This window comes from Chelonia mydas, chromosome 9, assembly GCF_015237465.2.
Source record: "Chelonia mydas isolate rCheMyd1 chromosome 9, rCheMyd1.pri.v2, whole genome shotgun sequence".
NCBI lineage: Eukaryota > Metazoa > Chordata > Testudines > Cheloniidae > Chelonia > Chelonia mydas.
Genome location: NC_057855.1, coordinates 5,516,983 through 5,529,520, shown reverse-complemented (window position 1 = coordinate 5,529,520; position 12,538 = coordinate 5,516,983). Strand labels below are relative to the sequence as shown.

Sequence of the window (12,538 nt, the reverse complement as noted above, 5' to 3'; positions counted from 1 at the left end):
TTGTTTACCTGGAGTGTTCACAGGCACGGATCCCCTCAGCTCCCAGCGACCGTGGTTTGCCGTCCCCAGCCAATGCCGTCCCCAGCCACTTCCCGCAGCTCCCATTGGCTGGGAACAGCAAACCGCGGCCACAGGGAGCTGAGGGGCTCCGTGCCTGCAGACGCTCCAAGTAAACAAAACGTCCCGACCCGCCAGCGGCTTATCCTGACAGGCCGGGAGCCAACGTTTTCCAACCCCTGCTATATTTTAAAAGCTGGCATCACAAGAAACACTCAAAAGTTTTGCTAGAATTATTTTAATGTAATCTAACAAAAAACCTGTTATAACAACTGAACAAATATGTATTCACCTTCAAAATTACAGTCAATATTTAAAATCAGTAAATGGATATTTAAAACAAGTAACTTAGAACAATACGAGACTTTAAAAAGTCTTAAAATCCTTGAAAGTCTGAATCAGTCTCTGATTCACCAAACAGTTCATTAAACTCAGCTTCAGTCACAGCTGCACCTGTATTTTCATCGTAGATGTCGGCAGTGTCGTCTTCAGACTCAGATTCCTTCTCATCATCAGCCTCTGTTGTGTCATCATTAAATTACGGCATCATCTTCTGACCCGTTGAGTGCATTGCTGATACAGCATTTCCTAAATGATTTTTCTATCATTTCTGAGGGAATGGACACCCACACATCCTTGATCCACTGGGAGACCAGATTGCTTTCAGGCTTCATAAGATTCCCACCTTTTGTCAACTTCACCATGCCTGAGCACATCCATTCAGACCACATTTTGCATAGCCTGTCTTTAAAGGGTTTGTTCAGGCAGACATCAGGCGGTTGTAGAACTGAAGTTAAGCCTCCAGGTATTACAGCCAAAGCAGTTTTCATATTTTTGGCCACATTTTTCACCTCATCCATCTTGTGTGCCCTGAACATGTCCCAAACGAGCATAGCAGGTTTCTTGAAAAGTGCTCCTGGTCTCTTATTCCACACTTTTTCCAGCCATTCAATAGTCCCACTTTCATCCATCCATCCCTTTTCGTGTGCACGTATGATGACACCAGCAGGAAATTTCATGTTTTTAGGCAAGTTTTTTCTTTTAAAAATAAAAACAGGAGGGAGCTTTTGATCCATTTGCCAAACACGATAAAACCATGGTAAAATGGATTTTTTCATGGCCAGTGGTTTTAATTAAAACTGTTTTTTCCACCAACACCAGTTACCAGTCTGTTGCTCGGGAGATCGAATGTCATCGATGTGTCACCCATATTTCCTATTTGTTACAGTTCAAATGCATATTCCTTTCGATATTTTATAATAAACCTTTGGAAAGATTCTACTTTTTCTTCCAGATCTCTCAGCAGCTTTTGCGCTATCATGTTCGCTGACGAAGACTGAGACTATGACGGTTCATGAAGCGAGTACACCAACCCGCTGATGCGACAAACATTGATGGCTTTAGTGACTTGTATTTGTCATCTTTCGACATTTGCAGAGCACGCAGATGCCATCTTGTACCCATCTTGTCGATATTCAACATCCCAATTAGATCTTTCTCCAGCTCAGGAAATGAAGCGAACCTCGTTGGTCATTTTTTCTTGCTTCTTGGCATGTCTTTGTTTTATTTTTTTGCCATTCTCTTACTTGCTTCTCAGTGATTCAGAATTCACGAGCAGCGGAGCAATTGTTGTTTGCTTCTGCATATTCAACAACTTTAAGTTTGAACGCTGCATCATAAGCAGACCTTTTTCTTTTGATTTCACCGTTCATTTTAAATACCAGTAAGAAAACAGATTATTGTTAGCTATAGATTTTGTAGGACTTTATATAGGAATGTCACCAGCTTTATCAGTGTCAAATTATTATTGTTCTTTGTTTATTTCAAAGCAGCCCTGTAGATTGGCATGTCTGTGGGGATAACAGGCTATTTCAATTTTATTAGCAATTCCATCGATTCTGCACGTTATATTTTCATATTGGCTCAAGACTTATGAGGTCCTTTGGTAGAAATGCATGAAGAGATCAAATTACACAGTAATGGACTGACACCAATGCTACAGTACTATCGTTTATTGTATTTTTCTGATTGGCTGGTAAGGCATAGCATTTTGTGAAATGCATGGGTCAAATGTCATGCAGATCTGCAGCACGGCTCTTTTAGTATTCCTTTCAAGCCAATCTAGTCTACTAAACAAAGCCTTTGCAACTTTAAAAGGCTGCAGTATTGACATCAATAAATGGGTCAGCAAACTTTGGCTCCCAGCTGTAGTAAGATGAGGCCCTGAAACAAACTCTTGTTTCAGAGGCCCAGTCTGAGGCCTGAAGCCTAAACCAAAGTACTTGCAGGCACTGCAAAGCAAAGGCTGGGCTGTGAGCCAGAGGCAGGCCCCACTCACAGAAGTTGGCAAGAAGAGGGCTGCTAGAAGCAGCTGCATCCACACAAGTGCTAATAAGAGGAACTTGTGCCAAGATGGCATCGGAACACTCCACAGAGATAACAAGGAACAGGCAGGTGCATCTTAAAGACATGGTCAAAAGGACAACATGATGGATATATTTGTTTGAACCAAATATGTAATGTAAGAGGGGAGAATAAAGGGGCTGCACCTCAATACGTCAGGAGGGATGAGTAATCTGTTCCGCACCTGTAGAAGAATAGGTCTGGAAGGGCACATCGTCATCCAGCCTAGGGGGCAGTGGAGTGTCCCGCCACTGACTGAGCTGTGTCCATTGCCGGGGGCACATATTCATAGTATGACCGGTAGAGTCTATAGGGAACTATTACTGTGCTTTGTTTGACAATAAATCTGGTCGGGTGCCTTCATACCTTACTAGAGTCTGTGGTCTTTGGGGGTTCTCTTGGGGTCTGCTGTGTCAGCGATCTGCGCAGAGCTGGGGCAGCACACAAAGGAAACACGCACACAGCCGACTACCATCATCATCGAACAAGAGCAGAGCACCACACCAGTAGCTATTGACCACACCGGCCTGTCAGGGTAAGCCGCTGGCGGGTCGGGACATTTTGTTTACCAGGAGCGTCTGCAGGCATGGAGCCCCTCAGCTCCCTGTGGCTGCGCTTCGGCGTTCCCAGCCAATGGGAGCTGCAGGACGTGGCGCCACTCCCAGCTTCTGGCCAACAGAGGCTAGGGACACTCAGAGTATGTTGCTCCATCCCTGCCCATCCTGGCTAATAGACATTGATAGACCTTTCCTCCGTGAATTTATCTAATCCTTTTTTGAACCCAAAAAGAAAAGGAGGACTTGTGGCACCTTAGAGACGAACAAATTTATTTGAGCATAAACTTTCGTGTACTTTTGACCTTCACAACATCCCCGGCAATGAGTTCCACAGGCTGACTGTGCATTGTGTGAAGAAGTGCTTCCTTTTGTTTGTTTTTAACTTGCTACCTATTAACTTCATTGGGTGACCCCTAGTTCTTGTGTTATGAGGAGTAAATAACACTTCCTTATCTACTTTCTCTACACCAGTCATGATTTTATAGACTTATATCATCTCTCCTTAGCCATCTCTTTTCCAAACTGAAAAGTCCCAATTTTATTAATCTCTCCTCATACGGAAGCTGTTCCATACCCCTACTCATTTTTGCTGCTCCTTTCTGAACCTTTTCCAATTCCAATATATCTTTTTTGAGATGGGGCGACCACATCTGCACACAGTATTCAAGATGTGGGCGTACCATGGATTTATCTAGAGGCAACATGATATTTTCTGTCTTATTATCTATCCCTTTCTTAATGATTCCCAGCATTCTGTTCGCTATTTTGACTGCCGCTGCACACTGAGTGGATATTTTCAGAGACTATCCACAATGATGCCAAGATCTCTTTCTTAAGTGGTAACAGCTAATTTAGACCCCATCAATTTATATGTATAGTTGGGATTATGCTTTCCAATGTGCATTACTTTGCATTTATCAACATTGAATTTCATCTGCCATTTTGTTGCCCAGTCACCCAGTTTTGAGAGATCCCTTTGTAGCTCTTCACAGTCTGCCTGGGACTTAACTATCTTTAGTAATTTTGTATCATCTGCAAATTTTGCTACTTCACTGTTTACCCCTTTTTCCAGATCATTTATGAATGTGTTTAATAGGACTGGTCCCAGAAGAGACCCCTGGGGGACACCACCATTTACCTCTCTCCATTCTGAGAGCTGACCATTTATACCTACCCTGTGTTTCCTATCAGCCCACCACAGGAAGCTGCACAGCTGTGCAGAACCAAGCTCAGTGCCCCTGAATCAGCCTCTCCGAGCCTGGATTGTAAACTGGACACTGGACTCTTCTCCCCACGCCAAGAGGCACAGAGGAGCTATCCGGGGCAGAAGACAGGTGACTGGCTCAGCCCGAGGGCTATAAACAGGCTCCTTTATCTCCTCTAATCTGAGCCCAAGTCCAGGCCTTCCTGCACAGCAGAGGAATTGAAGGCACGGGGCCAAGACAGGGCAGTGGTGTCTGAGCTCTGCCCCAGCAGTCACAGGAGCCAGCAGCACCCTTCTCTCAAAGGAACCCCGAGGGTGGACGAGCAGCAGCGGCTGGGCCTGCTCAGGGCTGGCTGCTATTTCAGAGACCGATCCAAAGGCAAGCTCTGGCTTCAGCGGGAGCAGGAGCGGGCCTTAGACGGAGCTCCCTGCACTAATGGCACTGCCACAGCCACTCGCTCAGCACCCGACAAGTAAACAGCCCCAGGATCACCCTGCTACAGACGGGAAACTGAAGCACGAGCAGGCAGCAACTTGACGGAGGGAGTCTGTGGCAGAGCCAGGATGGAACTCGAGAGCTTCTGGCTGCCAGGACTGTGCTCAGGGTGCTCAGCCAACCTCTTGTGCACGGCACAGTGCTTGAGCACAGCTGCAGGACTGCTGCCCCTGTGGGGCCCACAGAGAAAGCAGGGCCAGACCCTGCTCCCACCCCAGTGCATAGAAATGCCCCTTCCTCACAAGGAGGCCTGCAGGAGCAGGATGGGGCAGGCCAGCAGTGGACATGGACACGGACATTCCCTCTCTCTCACCAGTTCATTGCAGGAGATCTCAGCCACCCTGCCCTTGCCAGGTTGACTGGGAGCAAGGCCCGATGAGGTCCCAGCTGCAGGGCAAGGCGATCCTGCTATGGAAAAGGCCAAGAGCACAGTTAATTGCCAGCAAAGTCAAGAGAACCAGGCAGGAGAATGCAACACAGCCAACGAGCACCCCCTCCATCCTTCCCTCTCCCTGCTGGACTCCTCCACTCTACAGGAGCGAGCAGAGTCTGTACGGCCCCTTCCAGCCAGATTCCAACACGCTGTACACACTACAAATTGCTTCACTCACCACAGACATGCAGCCACCTCTGGGGTGGAATGCGCAGCTGTTTACTGGCCACCCAGCAACACTGTGCAGCAGTTCATAATGGGAAGCAAATAGCTCCTCCCAGTGAAGCTGGCGGGGGACACGGAGGGATGCAGAATGGAGCATCCTGGCTGGATCCCCATTAGCTGAGGGTGCTGCCGTCTTGCCCGAGGCACGGTGCCTGCCACAGGGCACCTGAGAGCCAGTGAGCAAGTCCCCACCCCTCCTGAGGGCTTCCCCGGGAGGAGGACCCTGGCGAGAGCCAGCCTGGTGGCCAGCCAGAGCAGCACCCGACCTGGAAGCTAACACAGCCTGGCAGCAGGCAAGGATTTATGGCCCTGCTGTGGGAGCCGTTCTCAACTGTGGGGCCTCACAGCAATGGGCTGGGAGCAGCCGCACAGGAGCAGCCGGCCTCTGTTTTGGCGGGATGTTCTGGGTGTCTGGCTCTCCTGGTCCAGTCCCCGCACGCCGAGGTGCGCACGCAGGCCCGGGGACCCAGCTGCCTTTCCCAGGATGGGCAAAGCGCTCGCGGGGTTTCCACTTGCAGACTGAGTCACTCAGCCCGACACCCACACGCAGCACCCTGGGTGCAGGCACAGAGCTGCCAGCTGCCGAGGAGCCAGACAGAGGGGAAATCACAGAGACGGACAGTGCGTAAGCCCCAGAGCCTTACCCACAATCCCCTGCCCGCCTTGCCATGCACCCAGAGCCCGCTCCCCAGTCCCGGCCCAAAGCACGGCACTATCGAGACCCAGGCCAGTGAGGCCTGGGCAGCTCGAGGGATCGGTACCAGGTCACAGAACCTGGTGCTGACCTGAATGCAGCCCAGGCTAGCAGCTCTGGCTGTCCACCCCCCTCTGTGAAGCAACCTAGCCTCCAGCTGTTCCTAGCAGGCAGGTGTCCACATTACCAGCAGCCCCTCACTGGCAGCCTCAGCAGAGGGGCCAAGGGCGGGATGCGTCCAGGTCTGCACTGTGCCGGCCAGACACCAGACAGGCTGGGGTCGGCAGCTCCCTCGGATTTCAGTGGGAGCTGAGCAGTGCCCATGCCAGAGCTGAGAGGCGGGAGGGCTGAGCCAGCTAGGAGAGGCTGCTCGCAGTGGGGCTGCTGGAGGTGCAGCCCATGGTATTTTCAGTCCCAGCGCTGGCGTCGAGCTCGGCGTGATAAGAACAGTGACCTCTTGGAAGCAAGTGGGAAAAGCAGAGCCCTGCAAGGGAGATTAACCCAGATCAGAGGCACCCGAGGGGGACGAGCCCCCAACACAAGTGCAGGTCTAAACACCCTTGAGCTTCAGGGACCCAACCTGCAGCCAGCACCACCATGACAATCATCAGCCCCCTACCTGTCTGCTTCAGCGATGTTCCAGCCACTCTGCCAGCCAGGTGGTGCCAGCACGGTAATTATACGTAGTTAACACTTGCACTGTGCGTGCCATCTGCACACACCGAAGTGGCAGGAATGATCATCCCTGTTTCACAGGTGAGTGAATTGAACCTCTGAGCAGATCAAGGACTTGCCCAAGCTAGCGGCAGAGCTGGGGAGGGAGCCCAGGAGTCCCGAGTCCCCCAACACCTAAGGGATCTGCCAAACGCAGTCAGAGGAGAAACGTTCGCAAGAGTGTTTCCCCATGGGGTTGGTAAAAGGGAAGCAGCAAGCCGGGCCTGCATCACTGCCCCAGTATGGCCCGATCAGCAGACGTATTAGTAGGAACAGGAGAAGAGAGGCAAAGAAATTCTGCTTTGGGATATGCGAATAATGTCTCTCTGAAATTCTGCTCTACGCCCTCTGGAGTCGGGAACGCAGTCCCCCTCCCCGCCTTCTGACCCAGCTCCCTTGCTGCTTGACCCCACAGCCTGAGCGCCTCTGCTGTGGCACAGCCAGCCCCTGAGTCCCCCAGCTCTCAGGTGGGCTGGCTACTGCTGTTATTCCAGCCTTTGGGACAAGCTATTTGAGAGTCCTCTGGGGGCACTTCAGGGAGACAGCTGGAGGCCCTATAGCCACTGGGAAGAGGAGGCATGCCCCACCTGGCCCTCCCATATAGCAGTACCCAGGGAAAGCAGCAGGGCCTCTGCCTACCACAGAGGAAGGGTTTTGTCTAACGGGTGGCTCAGAGAGCACTGGGGAGAAGGAGCACGTGGGGAGGGTAAATGTGTGTCTGCAGTAGCCCAGGGAAAAATTGCCCTGTCTGTCTGCACAACATGGCCCCAAGTATCTGAGAAGTCAAGGGAGTCACACACCAGTGTCAAAGGCAATTCAGTCAGGGGCTGGGGTTAACCCTTTCCCTGAGACGGTAACATAGACAAGTGCCCCAGAGCAGCTTCTTACACAACATCTTCTCCTGCAGCAACCTCCCTGCCCTCTCAGCTAGAGGTTTGTCCTGGGGAAGCAGGAAGGTCCAGCTACCAGTTTCAGCAGAGTTTAAGTTTTGATTTTTGAAAGGGTCTCTAGCCTCTATGGCAGAGGATGCCACCCCAGCATGGTCCAGATCCGAGCCTGATACCGCATCATCTGCCTGAGTCTGCAGACAGACAGCTCCAGTGCAGCTCAGAGCTTTGCCAAGCAGGGACAGCGTGAAATTAACCCAACTCCAGTCAGTTTTGCACCTACTGTTCAGAATCCCCAGGGCAGCCATGACATTGCACAAATCCCAGCCAATTCAGGCACTGGAGTCGCGGTAGCCACAGGGGAGGAGGGCCTTAGCAACGGAGGCCAGAGGAGGGTCAGAACAGCCTGGGTGGGATTGAGACGACTCTCCTTCCCCTTCTAGCTGCCAGTGTGGGGCTGGAAGGATTTCAAATTTGTCAAATAGCCACTAGCCAGGGGCTGCTAGGTAAGAGGGATCCTCAAGCTGGGTTCTGGATCAGCCCGACAGGAATCTCAGCACCCTCTCCTGCCCAAGGGATGGTGCACAAGAGTGGGAGGGGGACCGGGCTTCCCAATGGGGCCTGGTCAGTGGCCCATCACGTTTCACGCCAGCTGGCTCGGTGCCTGGTAGCCTTTCCAAGCTTTGGACAGGAGCGTCAGGCTGGATGAAGGACACTGGCTGCAGGTTTCCTGCATGGACATGGCACAGATGCAGCAGTTTGCTGCACATACAAGGGAGGGATGCAGTGATAGAGCAGTTCGCAATCACACAGTATTTATTCTAGCCAAGGGCCTCTGCCTTCCCACAAATATGGGTGTCGATCATGACAGCCCCGGGCCTCTTTCTTGTTGAGCCTTTCCACCGCGGCAGCTCCAGTGTGCAGGCCATCAGTTTCTGCCCACAGTAACTGGGAGAAAAATCGAGCTCTGCCCATTTCCCCTCAGACAAGGGAAACCAGCTATGAAGGAACCTACAGGAAACCTTGTCTGAAGGGAAACACACTCAAGGGGTCATTGTGCTGCATGCCACAGTCTCAAAATCCACAGTAGCAGGACTTGAACTGCTCCTTGTTGCCCAAACTAAAAGAGAATTCAGTAGTGTGGGGCCTATGACACACAGATGAGCTGTCCTGACTCCCTCCAGCACAGGCCAGTGCTGCACACAGACATGCTAGCCATTCATGAGGCGCTTATTTGCCTAGGCCAGACACTTCCCGTGAGCACACGCTCCCCTTCCACAAGCTGCCCCTGGGCATGTGACGAGAACACACAAGGGAAAGCGCTGCAGATTTGTGGGGACACAGGTCTTCAGCATTCCCTTACCTGTCAGTTTCTACCTCCAGTTCCTGCCCTCCAGACTCCCCACCGTCTCTCGCTGCTGCCGTACTCCTGGGCTGGCTGTGGCACTGCCACTCTACCCACAGGGTCACCTCCTTCCTCAGCTGCTGCACTGCCAAGCTGCCAGGCTGGAGAGGGTATAAACTGCCAGGCTCACTGCACGGGAAAGGCGCTGCTGCTATTAAATTCCAGGAAGGCCAAGCTGGCGGCGAGGCTGCTGCACTGGACGCTGCCAGGCTCACTGCACAGCGCTGCGCGGGATGCTGCCGGGCTCACTGCATGCTGCCGGGCTCACTGCATGCTGCCGGGCTCACTGCGCGCTGAAGGCGTTGCTGCTTCTGCTATACTCCAAGCTAGTAAAACGCTGCTGCTCCATGTTGCCAGATTCACTGCATGCTCCAGCAGTTGTTGGCATACGAGACCAGGAGCACTGCATGCAGCTTTACAGTGCAAAGCTCACTGTGTAGCAATGGGAGGGTGCTGCTGTTTGGTGCCCAGGCTCGGTGCGTGAACGATGAGGGTGGCGTTGCTGCTATACTCCTGGCCACCCAGACTGGCAGTGGTGTTACGGCTGGGACTCTCCAGGATTCGCCCCTCCAGGCTCCTCCTATGGGGGGATGCTCAGCTCCAGGCTCGCTGGCAAGGGATGGCACTGCTGGGCTCACCCCCACCTTCTCCTGCTGACTTCCAGCGCGGCTGGGGACAGCGATGGCACTGCACGGCCACACTCACAGGAGGACGGTGGTGCTGCGCTCCCCGGCTAGCGGCCGTGCCAGCGCTGAGGCCACCTCCTGGGTTCACCAGCTGGTGCTGGGACACTACTAAGGGTCTGGGCCGGAGACAGTGCTAGGCTCCTGGGCTCACTCCTCTCATGCCCTACACCTGTGCTGCTCGCCGCCTCCCCCGCTGCGGCTGCTGCTGCACATCCAGGGTCCTCCCAGTTTCCTGAACACCTGGGCTCAGCCACTCAGGCTCCTGAGGCTGCTCTTGCACACCGCACCCGAGCGCCTCCTCCTGCACGCCCAGCCTGAGAACCTCCTCCTGCACGCCCGGCCTCAGGCCCCCTTCCTCCTGCAGGCCCCTGACAAACCCTCCTGTCTCCTGCTGCTCTCCCTGCTGGCCCCCCTGCACTCCTGGGCTCGCCTCCCCTTCCCCTTCAGGCTGGTGCTGAACCCACGGGCCCTCTCCCCACTCCTGGGGGGCTCCCAGGGCCACACCCTGCTCCTGGGGGGCTCCCAGGGCCACACCCTGCTCCTGGGGGGCTCCCAGGGCCACACCCTGCTCCTGCACCCCTGAGCCCACTGTCCCCTCCTCCTGAGGTTGATACTTTACTCCCAGGCTCCCCTCTTCTACCAGATGCTCCTCCTGTAACCCCAGCCTCACCCCCCCAGGCACCCGTACCCGCACACTTGGCCTCACCCTAGCTGCCACCCGTGCCCGCACTCCTGGCCTTTTCCCTCTGGCCACCCGCAGCCCCAGCCTCTCTCTCACTGCCACCCGCTTCTCCCGCACCCCCGGCCTCTCTCCCACTGCCACCCGCTTTTCCCGCACCTCCGGCCTGTCTCCCACTGCCTCCCGCACCCCCGGCCTCTCCCCCACGGCCGCCCGCTGCTCCCGCACCCCCGGCCTCTCCCCCACGGCCGCCCGCTGCTCCCGCACCCCCGGCCTCTCCCCCACGGCCGCCCGCTGCTCCCGCACCCCCGGCCTAGACTCTCTGGTCACCGACTGCTCCTGCACTACTGGCCTTGTCCCCACTGCCACCCACTGTTCCCACACTCCTGGCTTCACCTCTCTGGCTACCCACTGCTCCCGCACCCCTGGCCTGGCCCCCCCAGCCGCCCACTGCTCCCACACCCCTGGCCTGGCCCCCCCAGCCGCCCACTGCTCCCGCACCCCTGGCCTGGCCCCCCCAGCCGCCCACTGCTCCCGCACCCCTGGCCTGGCCCCCCCAGCCGTCTGATACTCTTCCCCCAGGCCCAGAATCCCCCCTGACTCCTGCACCCCTGGGCTCACCCCTGACTCCTGCACGGCTGAGCTCAGGCCCCCGGACTCCTGAACGCCCCACCCCAGCCCCAACTCCTGACAGTGCCGCTGCTCCCCTGCGCGCACCCCCTGCCCCCTGATGGTGCAGCTGTTGTGCTCCTGACTCCCCCTGCTCCCTGCCCCCCTCAGACTTCCCCCAACCCCCTGAGGCTCCCCTACCTTACTGCTGCCCCCCTAGGGCTCCCCCACCTTACTGCTGCCCCCCTGGGACTCCCCCACCCCCTGGGGCTCCCCTACCTTACTGCTGCCCCCCGGTCCTCCCCCACCCCCTGGGGCTCCCCCACCGCACTGCTGCCCCCTGAGGCTCTCGCACCCCCTGGGGCTCCCCTACCTTACTGCTGCCCCCTGGGGCTCCCCCACCCCCTGGGGCTCCCCTACCCCACTGCTGCCCCCCTGGGGCTCCCGCACCCCCTGGGGCTCCCCTACCCCACTGCTGCCCCCCTGGAGCTCCCCCACTCCCTGGGGCTCCCCCACCCCCTGGGGCTCCTCTGCCTTACTGCTGCCCCCCTGCGGCTCCCCTACCCCACTGCTGCCCCCCTGGTTCTTCCCCACCCCCTGGGGCTCCCCTGCGGCTCCCCCACCCTCTGGGGCTCCCCCCACCGCTGTCCCCCCGCGCTCCCCCCGCTCGCCCCCTGGTGGCGCAGCCCCGCGGCCGCACCGGGACCCCCGGGCCGGCTGCTCCGCAGCCTCCAGTCCCCGCTCGCAGGCGGCTCCGGCCCCCCCCGGCCTGCGCGCGCCCGCCCCACGGGCCCGCTCTTAAAGGGGCAGGCCCCGCGCTCGAGGAGCGCGCCCGGTCCGCGGGGCCGAGCCGCGGGGGGGGAGGCCTGGTCGTGCGCGAGCCCTGGGCAGCGAGGGGTTAACGTGGCGAGCGGCCTGCGGCAGGGCGGGGGCGGGATGGAGGTGGGGGGTAGAGGGGTGCGTTGGGGGGGTTGGGAGGGGATGTGGGGATGGGTGGGGGATGTGGGATGGGGTGGGGATGGATGGGGGGATGGGGTGAAGATGGGTGGGTAGAGGGGCGTGTGTGGGGATGGATGGGGAATGGGTGGGTAGAGGGGGATGGGTGGGTTTGGGATGGGGGTTGGGTGGGTAGAGGGGTATGTGTTTGGGGATGAATGTATGGGGGTGGGGTGGAATGGATGGAGGGGTGGGGGGATGGGTGGATGGAGGGGTGTGGATGGGGATGGGTGGGGGGTGGGGGATGTGGGATGGGGTGGGGTGGGGATGATGGGGTGGAGATGGGTGGGTAGAGGGGCGTGTGTGGGAATGGATGGGGAATGGGTGGGTAGAGGGGGATGGGTGGGTTTGGGGTTGGGTGGGTAGAGGGGATGTGTTTGGGGATGAATGTATGGGGGATGGGGTGGGGATGGGTGGGTAGAAGGGTGTGTATGGGGATGAATGAGCGGATGGATGAATAGAGGGGATGTGTCTGGGGGGAAATGGGGGTGGG

At 56.4% G+C, this 12,538-nt stretch overlaps 1 protein-coding gene across 6 annotated transcripts in view; it reads right to left on the bottom strand.

Annotated features, from left to right (window-relative positions):
* The window catches only part of TNK2 (tyrosine kinase non receptor 2), an 80,034-nt gene extending 69,454 nt beyond the window's left edge, over positions 1-10,580 (bottom strand). The window contains exons 1-2 of one of the 6 annotated variants that reach the window (XM_043522512.1): positions 9,034-10,580; positions 5,031-5,125 (exon numbers count right to left, since the gene is read on the bottom strand). The gene's annotated coding sequence lies outside the window, so the exon portion shown is untranslated. The remainder of the gene's footprint in view (positions 1-5,030; positions 5,126-9,033) is intronic. The other 5 variants (XM_043522522.1, XM_043522511.1, XM_043522515.1 and 2 more) reach the window with 5 other exon arrangements.
* Positions 10,581-12,538: the final 1,958 nt, after the last annotated feature.